This window comes from Triticum dicoccoides, chromosome 4A, assembly GCF_002162155.2.
Source record: "Triticum dicoccoides isolate Atlit2015 ecotype Zavitan chromosome 4A, WEW_v2.0, whole genome shotgun sequence".
Taxonomy (NCBI): Eukaryota; Viridiplantae; Streptophyta; class Magnoliopsida; order Poales; family Poaceae; genus Triticum; species Triticum dicoccoides.
Genome location: NC_041386.1, coordinates 577,899,055 through 577,911,688, shown reverse-complemented (window position 1 = coordinate 577,911,688; position 12,634 = coordinate 577,899,055). Strand labels below are relative to the sequence as shown.

Genomic DNA, 12,634 nt, shown 5'->3' with positions numbered 1-12,634 from the left:
CTATAAAGGTGCACTACAGGTATCTCCGAAAGTATCTATTGTTTTATGCGGATCGAGACTGGGATTTGTCACTCCGTGTAAACGGAGAGGTATCTCTGGGCCCACTCGGTAGGACATCATCATATGCGCAATGTGACCAAGGAGTTGATCACGGGATGATGTGTTACGGAACGAGTAAAGTGACTTGCCGGTAACGAGATTGAACAAGGTATTGGATACCGACGATCGAATCTCGGGCAAGTAACATACCGATAGACAAAGGGAATTGTATACGGGATTGATTAAGGCCTTGACATCGTGGTTCATCCGATGAGATCATCGTGGAACATGTGGGAGCCATCATGGGTATCCAGATCCCGCTGTTGGTTATTGACCGGAGAACGTCTCGGTCATGTCTACATGTCTCCCGAACCCGTAGGGTCTACACACTTAAGGTTCGATGACGCTAGGGTTATAAAGGAAGCTTGTATGTGGTTACCGAATGTTGTTCGGAGTCCCGGATGAGATCCCGGACGTCACGAGGAGTTCCGGAATGGTCCGGAGGTAAAGATTTATATATGGGAAGTCCTGTTTTGGTCACCGGAAAAGTTTCGGGCGATATCGGTATTGTACCGGGACCACCGGGAGGGTCCCGGGGGTCCACCAAGTGGGGCCACCTGCCCCAGAAGGTTGCGTGGGCCAAGTGTGGGAGGGGACCAGCCCCTAGGAGGGCTGCTGCGCCCCCCACAAGGGGGCCAAGGCGCAAGGGAGAGTGGAAGGGGGCAAACCCTAGTCCAGATGGGCCTTAAGGCCCATATTGGTGCGCCTCCCTCTCCTCTCCCCCCTTGGCCGCCTCCCCTTTGCCATCTAGGGCTGGCCGCACCCCTTGGGGGTGGGAAACCCTAAAGGGGGCGCAGCCCCCCCTTCCCCCTATATATAGATGAGGTTTGGGGCTGCCATACACATGAGTTCTATCCCTCTTGGTGCAGCCCTGCCTCTCCTCCTCCTCCTCTCCCGTGGTGCTTGGCGAAGCCCTGCTGGATTGCCACGCTCCTCCACCACCACCACGCCGTTGTGCTGCTGTTGGATGGAGTCTTCCTCAACCTCTCCCTCTCTCCTTGCTGGATCAAGGCGTGGGAGACGTCACCGGGCTGTACGTGTGTTGAACGCGGAGGTGCCGTACGTTCGGCACTTGATCATCGGTGATTTGAATCACGACGAGTACGACTCCATCAACCCCGTTCACTTGAACGCTTCCGCTTAGCGATCTACAAGGGTATGTAGATGCACTCTCCTTCTACTCGTAGCTGGTTTCTCCATAGATAGATCTTGGTGACACGTAGGAAAATTTTGATTTTCTGCTATGTTCCCCAACACCCACCTTTTCCTTTCCTCTCATCTATTCCACTAAGGCCCAGTAAGGCCCATATAGTCCCCGGGGGGTCCCGGTAACCTCCCGGTACTCCTGAAAATGCCCGAACTCATCCGGAAGCATTTCGATGTCCAAACATAGGCTTCCAATATATCGATCTTTATGTCTCGACCATTTCGAGACTCCTCGTCATGTCCGTGATCAAATCCGGGACTCCGAACTACCTTTGGTACATCAAAGCACATAAACTTATAATACCAATCGTCACCGAACGTTAAGCATGCGGACCCTACAGGTTCGAGAACTATGTAGACATGACCGAGACTCATCTCCGGTCAATAACCAATAGTGGAACCTGGATGCTCATATTGGTTTGTACATATTCTACGAAGATCTTTATCGGTCAAACCGCCCAACAACATACGTTGTTCCCTTTGTCATCGGTATGTTACTTGCCCGAGATTCGATCGTCGGTATCTCAATCCTAGTTCAATCTCGTTACTGACAAGTCTCTTTACTTGTTCCATAATGCACCATCCCGCAACTAACTCATTAGTTACATTGCTTGCACGGCTTATAGTGATGTGCATTACCGAGAGGGCCCAGAGATACCTCTCCGATACTCGGAGTGACAAATCCTAATCTCGATCTATGCCAACTCAACAAACACCATCGGAGACACCTGTAGAGCATCTTTATAGTCACCCAGTTACGTTGTGACTTTGATAGCACACTAAGTGTTCCTTTGGTATTCGGGAGTTGCATGATCTCATAGTCATAGGAACATGTATAAGTTATGGAGAAAGCAATAGCAACAAACTAAACGATCATCGTGCTAAGCTAACGAATGGGTCAAGTCAACCACATCATTCTCTAATGATGTGATCCCGTTAATCAAGTGAAAACTCTTGTCTATGGTTAGGAAACATAACCATCATTGATTCAACGAGCTAGTGAAGTAGAGGCATACTAGTGAAACTCTGTTTGTCTATGTATTCACACATGTACTAAGTTTCCGGTTAATACAATTCTAGTATGAATAATAAACATTTATCATGATATAAGGAAATATAAATAACAACTTTATTATTGCCTCTAGGGCATATTTCCTTCATAAAGCTCACGATCATGTTGAATGTAGGTTCTTGGAAAGAATGATGATTAAATTGGGTTCCCATAGAGATATTGTTGATATTGTGATGGCTTGTGTTTCTTCTATAAATAGAAGGTGAGATATATAAATAGAAGGTGAGATATAATCAAGAAGAATGCTTTTTTCAGACTAGGGGGCTCTGTCAGGGAGACTCCTTGTCACCATATTTATTTCCTATGTGTGCAGAGGAGTCCGTAAAGAGAGATCTGATCATATTCGTCGCATGTGCTTCCAGCCACCCGGCGGTACTCATGCCATGAATCCGCGGCCATCCCATACGCAAGCATTCTCATAGCAACCATGCACTTTTGGTAACTAGATAACTCAATGTTTCCAACAGAATCCTTATTCAGCTCTAAGTAATCATCATAGGCCCTTACACTATGGTTGATGCAAACACATGTCACCCCATCCAAAATTAGCAACAGAAATAAGGTTCTAATAGCACACCGGGGGCAAAGTAGTCGTCTTACAACATCATAGGTCCTTGTGGCCTCTGCGATACAACACTCAATGTCGCTTTGTTGAACCCTTGTAGTTGAGAACATGCTCCTCTACAAGCTCCATGTCTTCAAGAATCATCTTCATCACCGTCTTCATCCTCGCCCGATGAAGACGAATCCATGAACTCGACATAGTAGTAATCCTCATATGAATCAATAGTGTTTGCTTCAAAGTAAACAATGAGAATGTCAAAACTTTTGGCAATAGAATTTGGCCGAACACTTGCCGGGTGTGGTGTCCGCCATAGGCGACGTTGGTAGGGGTAGAGGATATGTGTCCGGTTTCAGGGTGGGACGGAGGCGTAGGCAAAGTCGGGCGGGCGCTTGTGTGGAGCGCCGGAGGTCCGGTAAGGCTTGGGCTTCATTTGGGTGGTACAATGGCGGCGTTAGAGTCCGGGAGCGTTGTCGGTGTCAAAACCGGCGGATCTCGGGTAGGGGGTCCCGAACTGTGCGTCTAAGGTCGATGGTAACAGGAGACAGGGGACACGATGTTTACCCAGGTCGGACCCTCTCTATGGAGGTAATACCCTACTTCCTGCTTGATTGATCTTGATGAATATGAGTATTACAAGAGTTGATCTACCGCGAGATCGTAATGGCTAAACCCTAAAAGCCTAGCCTGTATGACTATGATAATGAATCTCCCTTCCGGACTAAGTCCACCGGTTTATATAGACACCGGGAGGATCTAGGGTTACACAAGGTCGGTTACAAAGAAAGGAATCTACACATTTGATCGCCAAGCTTGCCTTCCACGCCAAGGAGAGTCCCATCCGGACACGGGTGCAGTCTTTAGTCTTCGTATCTTCACAGCCCATCAGTCCGGCCCATGGCTAACAGGCCGGACGCCCGAGGACCCCTTAGTCCAGGACTCCCTCAAGCGTGGATACAGAGCACAAGATGATGGATGGACTAGTGAAAAATGCGAGCTCCAGGTGATTTTTCTTGTGTGGGCCGGAGTGGCGGTCGTTTCGACTCCCCCAACCACAACCCCTTAGTTTGGTGTTAGTTTTTGGGTATTCGAACGTCTCAACTTGCCAGAAGAAATTAGGTCACCTCCCTTGGATGACCAAAAGTGACCAAACCGTTCGGTTCAAATATTTGCAGTTGTTTTGGTGATCCGTGATACGTCTCCAACGTATCTATAATTTTTGATTGTTCCATGCTATTATATTATCTGTTTTGGATGTTAATGGGCTTTATTTTACACTTTTATATTATTTTTGGGACTAACCTACTAACCCAAGGCCCAGTGCAAATTGTTGTTTTTTGCCTATTTCAGTGTTTCGCAGAAAAGGAATATCAAACGGAATCCAAATGGAATGAAACCTTCAGGAGAGTTATTTTTGGAACAAACGTGATCCAGAGGACTTGGAGTGGACGTCAAGAAATCAACGAGGAGTCCACGAGGCAGGGGGACACGCCTACCCCTGGGCGCGCCCTCCCCCCTCGTGGCTCAACCGACCCACTTCTTCCTCCTATATATACTCATATACCCTGAAAACAACCAGGAGCACCGCAAAACCCTATTTCCACCGCCGCAACCTTCTGTACCCAAGAGATCCCATCTTGGGGCCTTTTCTGGAGCTCCGCCGGAGGTGGCATCGATCACGGGGGCCTCTACATCAACTCCATGGCCTCTCCGATGATGTGTGAGTATTTTACTTCAGACCTTAGGGTCCACAGTTATTAGCTAGATGGCTTCTTCTCTCTCTTTGGATCTCAATACAAAGTTCTCCTTGATCTTCTTGGGGATCTATCCAATGTAACTCTTTTTGCGGTGTGTTTGTCGAGATCCGATGAATTGTGGGTTTATGATCAAGTCTATCTATGGACAATATTTGATTCTTCTCTGAAATCTTTTATGTATGATTGGTTATCTTTGCAAGTCTCTTCGAATTATCAGTTTGGTTTGACCTACTAGATTGATCTTTCTTGCAATGGGAGAAGCGCTTAGCTTTGGGTTAAATCTTGCGGTGCTCGATCCCAGTGATAGAAAGGGAAACGACACGTATTGTATTGTTGCCATCGATGATAAAAAGATGGGGTTTATATCATATTACTTGAGTTTATCCCTCTACATCATGTCATCTTACCTAATGCGTTACTCTATTCTTATGAACTTAATACTCTAGATGCATGCTGGATAGCGGTCGATGTGTGGAGTAATAGTAGTAGATGCAAGCAGGAGTCGGTCTAGTTGTCACGGATGTGATGCCTATATACATGATCATGCCTAGATATTCTCATAATTATTCGCTTTTCTATCATTTGCTCGACAGTAATTTGTTCACCCACCGTAATACTTATGCTATCTTGAGAGAAGCCACTAGTGAAACCTATGGCCCCCGGGTCTATTCTCCATTATATTAATCTTCCGTCAACAAGCTATTTCTATTACCTTTTATTTTGCAATCTTTACTTTTACTCTTTATCATAAAAATACCAAAAATATTATCTTATCATCTCTATCAGATCTCACTCCCGTAAGTGACCGTGAAGGGATTGACAACCCCTTTATCGCGTTGGTTGCGAGGTTCTTAGTTGTTTGTGTAGGTACGAGGGACTTGCGTGTGGCCTCCTACTGGATTGATACCTTGGTTCTCAAAAACTGAGGGAAATACTTATGCTACTTTGCTGCATCACCCTTTCCTCTTCAAGGGAAAACCAACGCAGTGCTCAAGAGGTAGCAAGAAGGATTTCTCGTGCCGTTGCCGGGGAGTCTACGCACAAGTCAAGACATACCAAGTACCCATCACAAACTCTTATCCCTCGCATTACATTATTTGCCATTTGCGTCTCGTTTTCCTCTCACCCACTTCACCTTTGCCTTTGCCTTTTCTTCGCCTTCTTCCTGTATGTCTTTTTGTTTGTGTTTCCACATGCCTTCTATTTGCTTGAATATTTGCTCGCTAAAAATCTATTGATATGGATCCACTTAAAGTGTTATATTTGGATCATCTTCGGTCCTTATGCGCTCGTGCTGAACCCCAACTAGCCTAGCTGATGGGAAATCTTTAGATGATCATGCTCATTTTGTGCGTCACCGTTTGTCTGAAAAATGGAGACTCTTATGGGATCAAATAAATAGATTGCTATGTTATGCTTGAAATCTTTGTGAAATTTGTGATCTTACTTGGTGCTCTAAGAACCCTAAAAAACACCTTCCCTACCTATGTGAGTTTAATGAAAATGAAATCTTATCTTCTTATGCAAAGGGTGTTTATAGTTACTATGATATTGAACAAATTGAAGAATTTGTTGCTTTTAAGGGTGCTTATGAAGTTGCTTCTTTGATTGAAAAGTATGATATTACTCTCTACGAATCTGAAAATTTTGGCATACTTAAATATTGTTATGAAAACTATGCTCATAATGTCTATGTCAAAGAATTTATTGAAAGAATGATCGTTGCTTCGGAAGAAAATAATGATATGCATGAATCTATAGATAATTATGATTCCGATGATTTGATTGAAATATCCCTTGATGAACATGATGCTTGCTATTCTTGTGGCCATGATGCCAATATTTATGAAGATGAATTTGCTATAGTTCCTTATGTTAAACATGAGATCGTTGCTATTGCACCCATACTTGATAGTTCCTTCGATGAAAAGCATGATTGCAATGATGTTATTATAAATTCTATTAATGTCAATTGTGCTAATAATATGCAAAACCCTAAGCTTGGGGATGCTAGTTTTGCTATGTCCTCTACTTGTTGCAATGATCATGATTGGGGTGATTCTTCTTATGATCTTGAAAATTTATTTAAGCCCCATGATGAATATGGGATTCATAATAGTGTTTGCAATATTATTGAAAGTGGGTTTGGAAGAGTGTCAACTTTAGATCCCACATATTTGGAGAATATTTAATCTTTTGTTTTCGATAAAAGTGGGTTGGGAGAGGTCATGACGTTAGCTAATGTTAGTCCCACTATTTTGGAAGAGCGTCAACTTCGCATGCATGTGGATCGTGTTGAGAATATGTTATGTGATATCTATATTGTTGAATTTGATTATGATCCTACATGTAATTATTATGAGAGAGGAAAATATGGTTGTAGAAATTTTTGTGTCACTAAATTACCTCTCGTTATGTTGAGATTGCTATTGTTTCTTTCCGCTTCCTTGCATATGCTAGTTTTTGCTTGCCTTGATAATTTGTTTGCCTATAAGATGCCTATTCATAGGAAGTATGTTAGACTTAGATGTGTTTGTCCTATGTTTTATGATGCTCTCTTTGTGCTTCAATTCTTGTCTTTCATGTGAGCATCATTGAAATCTCTTTGCCTAGCTAGGGGCGTTAAACGATAGCGCTTGTTGGGAGGCAACCCAATTTTATTTTTGTTTATTGATTTTTGATTATGTTTAGTAATAAATAATTCATCTAGCCTCTGTTTAGATGTAGTTTTATGCTTTTAATTAGTGTTTGTACCAAGTAGAACCTTTGGGAAGACTTGGAGAAAGTCTTTGAGATCTTGCTGTAAAAAACAGAAACTTAGCGCTCATGAGTTTTGCTGCCATTTTTTTTACTGGACAGTGATATTTAGTCAATTCTTTTTTCATATGATTAATATATAAATTCCTCACGTCCAGCAATTTATCTTAGAATTTTTGGGGTTCCATAAGTATTCGAAACCTACAGATTACTACAGACAGTTCTGTTTTTGACAGATTCTGTTTTTCGTGTGTTGTTTGCTTATTTTGATGAATCTATGGCTAGTATTTGAGTGTATGAACCATAGAGAAGTTGGAATAAAGTAGATTTAACACCAATAAAAATAAAGAATGAGTTCATTACAGTACCTTAAGTGGTCGTTTGTTTTCTTTTACTAACGGAGCTCACGAGATTTTCTCTTAAGTTTTGTGTTGTGAAGTTTTCAAGTTTTGGGTAAAGATTTGATGGATTATGGAACAAGGAGTGGCAAGAGCCTAAGTTTGGGGATGCCCAAGGCACCCCAAGGGAAAATCCAAGGACAACCAAAAGCCTAAGCTACGGGGCATCCCCTCTTTCGTCTTCTTCCATCGGAAACTTTACTTGGAGCTATATTTTTATTCACCACATGATATGTTTTTTTGCTTGGAGCGTCTTGTATGATTTGAGTCTTTGCCTTTTAGTTTACCATAATCATCCTTGCTGTACACACCTTTTGGTAGAGACACACATGAATCGGAATTTGTTAGAATACTTTATGTGCTTCACTTATATCTTTTGAGTTAGATAATTTTGTTCTAGTGCTTCACTTATATCTTTTAGAGCACGGTGGTGGTTTTATTTTACAGAAATTATTGATCTCTCATGCTTCACTTATATTATTTTGAGAGTCCTTTAGAACATCATGGTAATTTGCTTTGGTTATGAATTTAGTCCTAATATGATAGGCATCCAAGATCGGTATAATAAAAACTATTATAAAGAGTGCATTGAATACTAGGGGAAGTTTGATACTTGATGATTGTGTTGAGATATGGAGATGGTGATATTAGAGTCATGCTAGTCGAGTAGTTGTGAATTTTAGAAATAATTGTTCTAAAGTTTGTGATTCCCGTAACATGCATGTATGGTGAACCGTTATGTGATGAAGCCGGAGCATGATTTATTTATTGATTGTCTTCCTTATGAGTGGCGGTCGGGGACGAGCGATGATATTTTCCTACCAATCTATCCCCCTAGGAGCATGCACGCAGTACTTTGTTTTGATAACTAATAGATTTTTGCAATAAGTATGTGAGTTCTTTATGACTAATGTTGAGTCCATGGATTATACGCACTCTCACCCTTCCATCATTGCTAGCCTCTCTAGTACCGCGCAACTTCCGCCGGTACCATAAACCCACCATATACCTTCCTCAAAACAGCCACCATACCTACCTATTATGGCATTTCCATAGCCATTCCGAGATATATTGCCATGCAACCTTCCACCGTTCCGTTATTATGACACGCTTCATCATTGTCATATTGCTTTGCATGATCATGTAGTTTATATCGTATTTGTGGCAAAGCCACCATGCTTAATTTTTCATACATACCACTCTTAATTCATCACAATCCGGGTACACCGCCAGAGGCATTCACATAGAATCATATTTTGTTCTAAGTATCGAGTTGTAATTCTTTGAGTTGTAAGTAAATAAAAGTGTGATGATCATCATTAGAGCATTGTCCCATATGAGGAAAGGATGATGGAGACTATGATTCCTCCACAAGTCGGGATGAGACTCTAGGCGAAAAAATAATAAAAAAAAGAGGCCATAAAAAAGAAAGAAAAGAAGGCCCAGATAAAAAAATGAGAGAAAAAGAGAGAAGGGACAATGTTACGAACGCAGAGTTTTGGTGCTCGGGCTCACCTGCTCCCTAAATCTCTCTCGTTGGTTCTCGTATGGGGATTCGCATAATGTGGCCTGACAAGTCTGCGGTGGTACGTTTGTAAATCGTTATACAGCGCAGTAGGGTAGCGAACAGTGCGCGTACGTGGGCCAGAATCGTATGCGTGGACCAGACCTGGCCAAACGGGCCGGCCCGGCACGGCACGGCCCAGCCCGTGCAAATCGTGCCTGGCCCGGCACGGCCCGCCGTGGCACGTTTAATAGCCGGGCCGTGCCGTGCTGGCCCACGGGCGTGGCTCTCTGGCCCAGGCACGACCTGATTATTAAACGGGCCGGCCCGTGGCACGTTTAACACGCTGGTCCATCTGATTTTTAGCCTGTTGGGCTGTATTTTAGGCCTATTGGGCTGTAATTTAGGTCACATATATAAAAAAATTCCAAAAAAAATTTAAACGGGCCGTGCCGTGCCGGCCCGCTTGCCCAGCCTCCAGGCCCAGGCATGGCCCATGGCGTGCCGCGTGCCGGGCCTAGCCCGTTTAGCTCGGGCCGTGCCGTGCCTGGGCCGTGCCGTTCCTGCGTGCTACCGGGCCGGCCCAGTTAGCACGGCCCGTTTGGCCAGCTATAGCGTGGACGTCCGCCCCGAGCGCGAGTCTGGCTGGTCCGTGGACCAGATCGTTTACTTTTAGGCCGAGCCGTGGAACAGATGTTAGGTACAGAGCCGTCTTCGATCAATAGCTAGACGGCGACTGACTGTTCGTGGTGCCGCTTCGATGGATAAGCAGAGGTCGTCCCCTGGGTGGGACCGCGCTGAACCCACAAACCCTTGCCCTCGGTGATCCTCGAAACAAAGCCGCCGCCGCGAGCAGCTATACTCCATCCGCACTGCCGTTCAAGTCTACGGCGGCTGAAGCTAACCAACAATGGAAGATAATGGCCTTGAGTTCCTTCTCGACGGGGTCGACAGGTAAGGGAACCCTTCCCAAATTGGAGATCTATGTATTTTTCCAGTTGCACTGGACATGGGTCAACGGCTGACAAATTGTGCGCCTCGACATGGCCATGCCTTTGCAGATTTCCCCTCCGTGAAGAATTCGCGAACATCCTAGACCACCGAGATCCGGTTCCTCTGGCGGTTCTCTCGTGGAATTGTGCGACAAGCGTTGAGCCGGCTGACTCAAACGTTGGGTCCGGATGCGGGCAGCGAGTTGGCGGCGTTAGCCAGGTGTGGGAAGAGGGCGGCGGGCGGCGACGCCGCGAGGCGTCTCCGACGAGGTCCGAACAGTTGACAGAGGGTGAATCCGGAGGCGCCAGGATGAACAATAAGTTGCGGTCTGAAACCATTGCCGTGCATCTAATATGATCTTTTTGTTGATTGCTAGTCCGTTTGTCGAACTACGTACTTTAATTGGCCGCCATGATCTCTGTGATGGAAAAGAACACTAGTTTTTGTTTTAGAACAAACAAAAATCACAGTTATGCTGAATTTTAGAAGCTGACAGAAGAGTAGTTACTGAAGTTGCGCGTGTCAAATAGGTACATGCATGATTCAGTAATCCTAACGAAATCAGAACTGGGAACGCAAAATGTAGAACCCTGAGAAGTCAAGTTGTGGTTGAGAAAAAAGAGTATGAGGCATGATTTTGTATTCCATGGCAAACCATCCATACATAAAATTGTCTTCCGTATTTACCCCACGTTTGCTTTGGGTACATGTCAACTTCTGAATGTGTTGAAAATATCTTTCTTCCAATAATGCAAGCATCCCACCATGCCAAATGTATTTTGCATCTGATATCCGACCCTCATTCCGTCTGCTTAGCTTAATAATTATGCGAACTATGCCTTCTGCGCCTCCTCCCCTGTTCCCTCGTGTTGAAACTGACCAATGTTGTCTTTCTATGGAAATACAGGTTGCGTCTAGGGAGCGTGCTGCCAGACAGAACCCATTTCCTTCAAGACTGAGTGCCCTTGAGTAGTCAATTCACAAGTATGCGGAGAAACCGACAAAAATGTGTTGTTTGTCCTGAACTAGGACTAAGTTTCGATTCAATTGAGGCGTACAATTTATACAATTTGTATTCGTGGCAGATTGGCTTTGGGATAAGATATAGGAAAAGCAGATTGAACGCAGAGAGGACCAAATCAATGCAGGAGATTGTCTGCGTCTGCTCGGTAAATTCTTAAAGCCGCTTGTTCAAGTATATGAACTCAAAAAGAATAGTTGAATGTGTCACTAACAAAGCATTTCTACTTTTTTTGGAAAACAAGGAAGCCAGAGGCTGAGAATAGCAGGTTGTGTAGATGCGAGTGACCTGCTTTGAGGATGTACATTTCTGAAAACCGTGTTTTGCTGTCATAGTTCATGGATGTACTTCACTTAGAGGAGATTCCTGTTAAGCATATTGTCAAGCGGTGGACCAAGGACGTGAAGAACATACTACCCTAGCACCTGATTCAATACCAGAAAGACCATTCAGTTAACTTGTCTTTCACGTGCAGACATTCGACGCTATATATGAAAGCTATGGATGTCATGATGATGGGGGATGCGAGTGCAGAGTCATTCGAGCACATGTTAGCTAGTCTGAATGATTGTTGGTTACTAGTGCACATTTTGCAGAGAAGAGAGATTGTTTGGCTTTTGAGGACCGATTGGCAAAGGTCTTGCAGTCCCGGATAAGCAGAGGGGTTGGAAGGCCGACAGATACTGGAGAAGGCACCATACGAGGGTCTGAGCAAATGGACAAAGTTCTGCAGCTTCTGCCGGCGCGAGGGACACAAGTGAACAACCTGCCCTGGGATGCACCGAAGAAGCCGTGCAAACCCTGGAAAATGCAAGAACTATAGTATGGTAGGTCATCACTGGAACATATGTACCAGGCCACTGGGAATTGCTGGAAAAATGGGATGTGATATTTAAGTTTGTACTCTGTTCTTAGTTGCTGAAGATTTTCTAGTGTGTTCTAGTGAGCAGTGCTCCATGCTTGTTCCTCCATTTTTGAGGTGGCAAAAAGCCTGAATCAGATAATAAAACGATGATCTTGTTTGTCCGAACTGTTTCTGGTTCACTGGTTGTTAAAATGTTTGTTCTACTGGCTTTAGTGTGGCCGAGGGTGAGGTTGTTGGTATACCTGAATCTCAGTTTTGCAAACCTGCTAGTATTGCGTCCCATGGTTTGATATATTTATGAGGCGCTGGTCATGGTGGCCGTTATTGAGTCCGTGGGATGACACGGCTCAGACTGGCTCGGAAAATTGGGTGAGCCGTGGTCAGGTTACCTGTTCCGCGT

General features: G+C 44.3%; 1 long non-coding RNA gene across 2 annotated transcripts; it reads left to right on the top strand.

Moving 5' to 3' along the window:
* Nucleotides 1-10,073: 10,073 nt before the first annotated feature.
* LOC119286887 lies at nt 10,074-12,399 on the top strand. 2 transcript variants are annotated; one of them, XR_005140702.1, is made up of 5 exons: nt 10,074-10,309; nt 10,417-10,668; nt 11,256-11,332; nt 11,434-11,517; nt 11,614-12,399. It is a non-coding gene; the product is annotated as an uncharacterized LOC119286887 (long non-coding RNA). The 2 variants fall into 2 exon arrangements; XR_005140701.1 differs by having other exon boundaries at nt 10,417-10,674.
* Nucleotides 12,400-12,634: the final 235 nt, after the last annotated feature.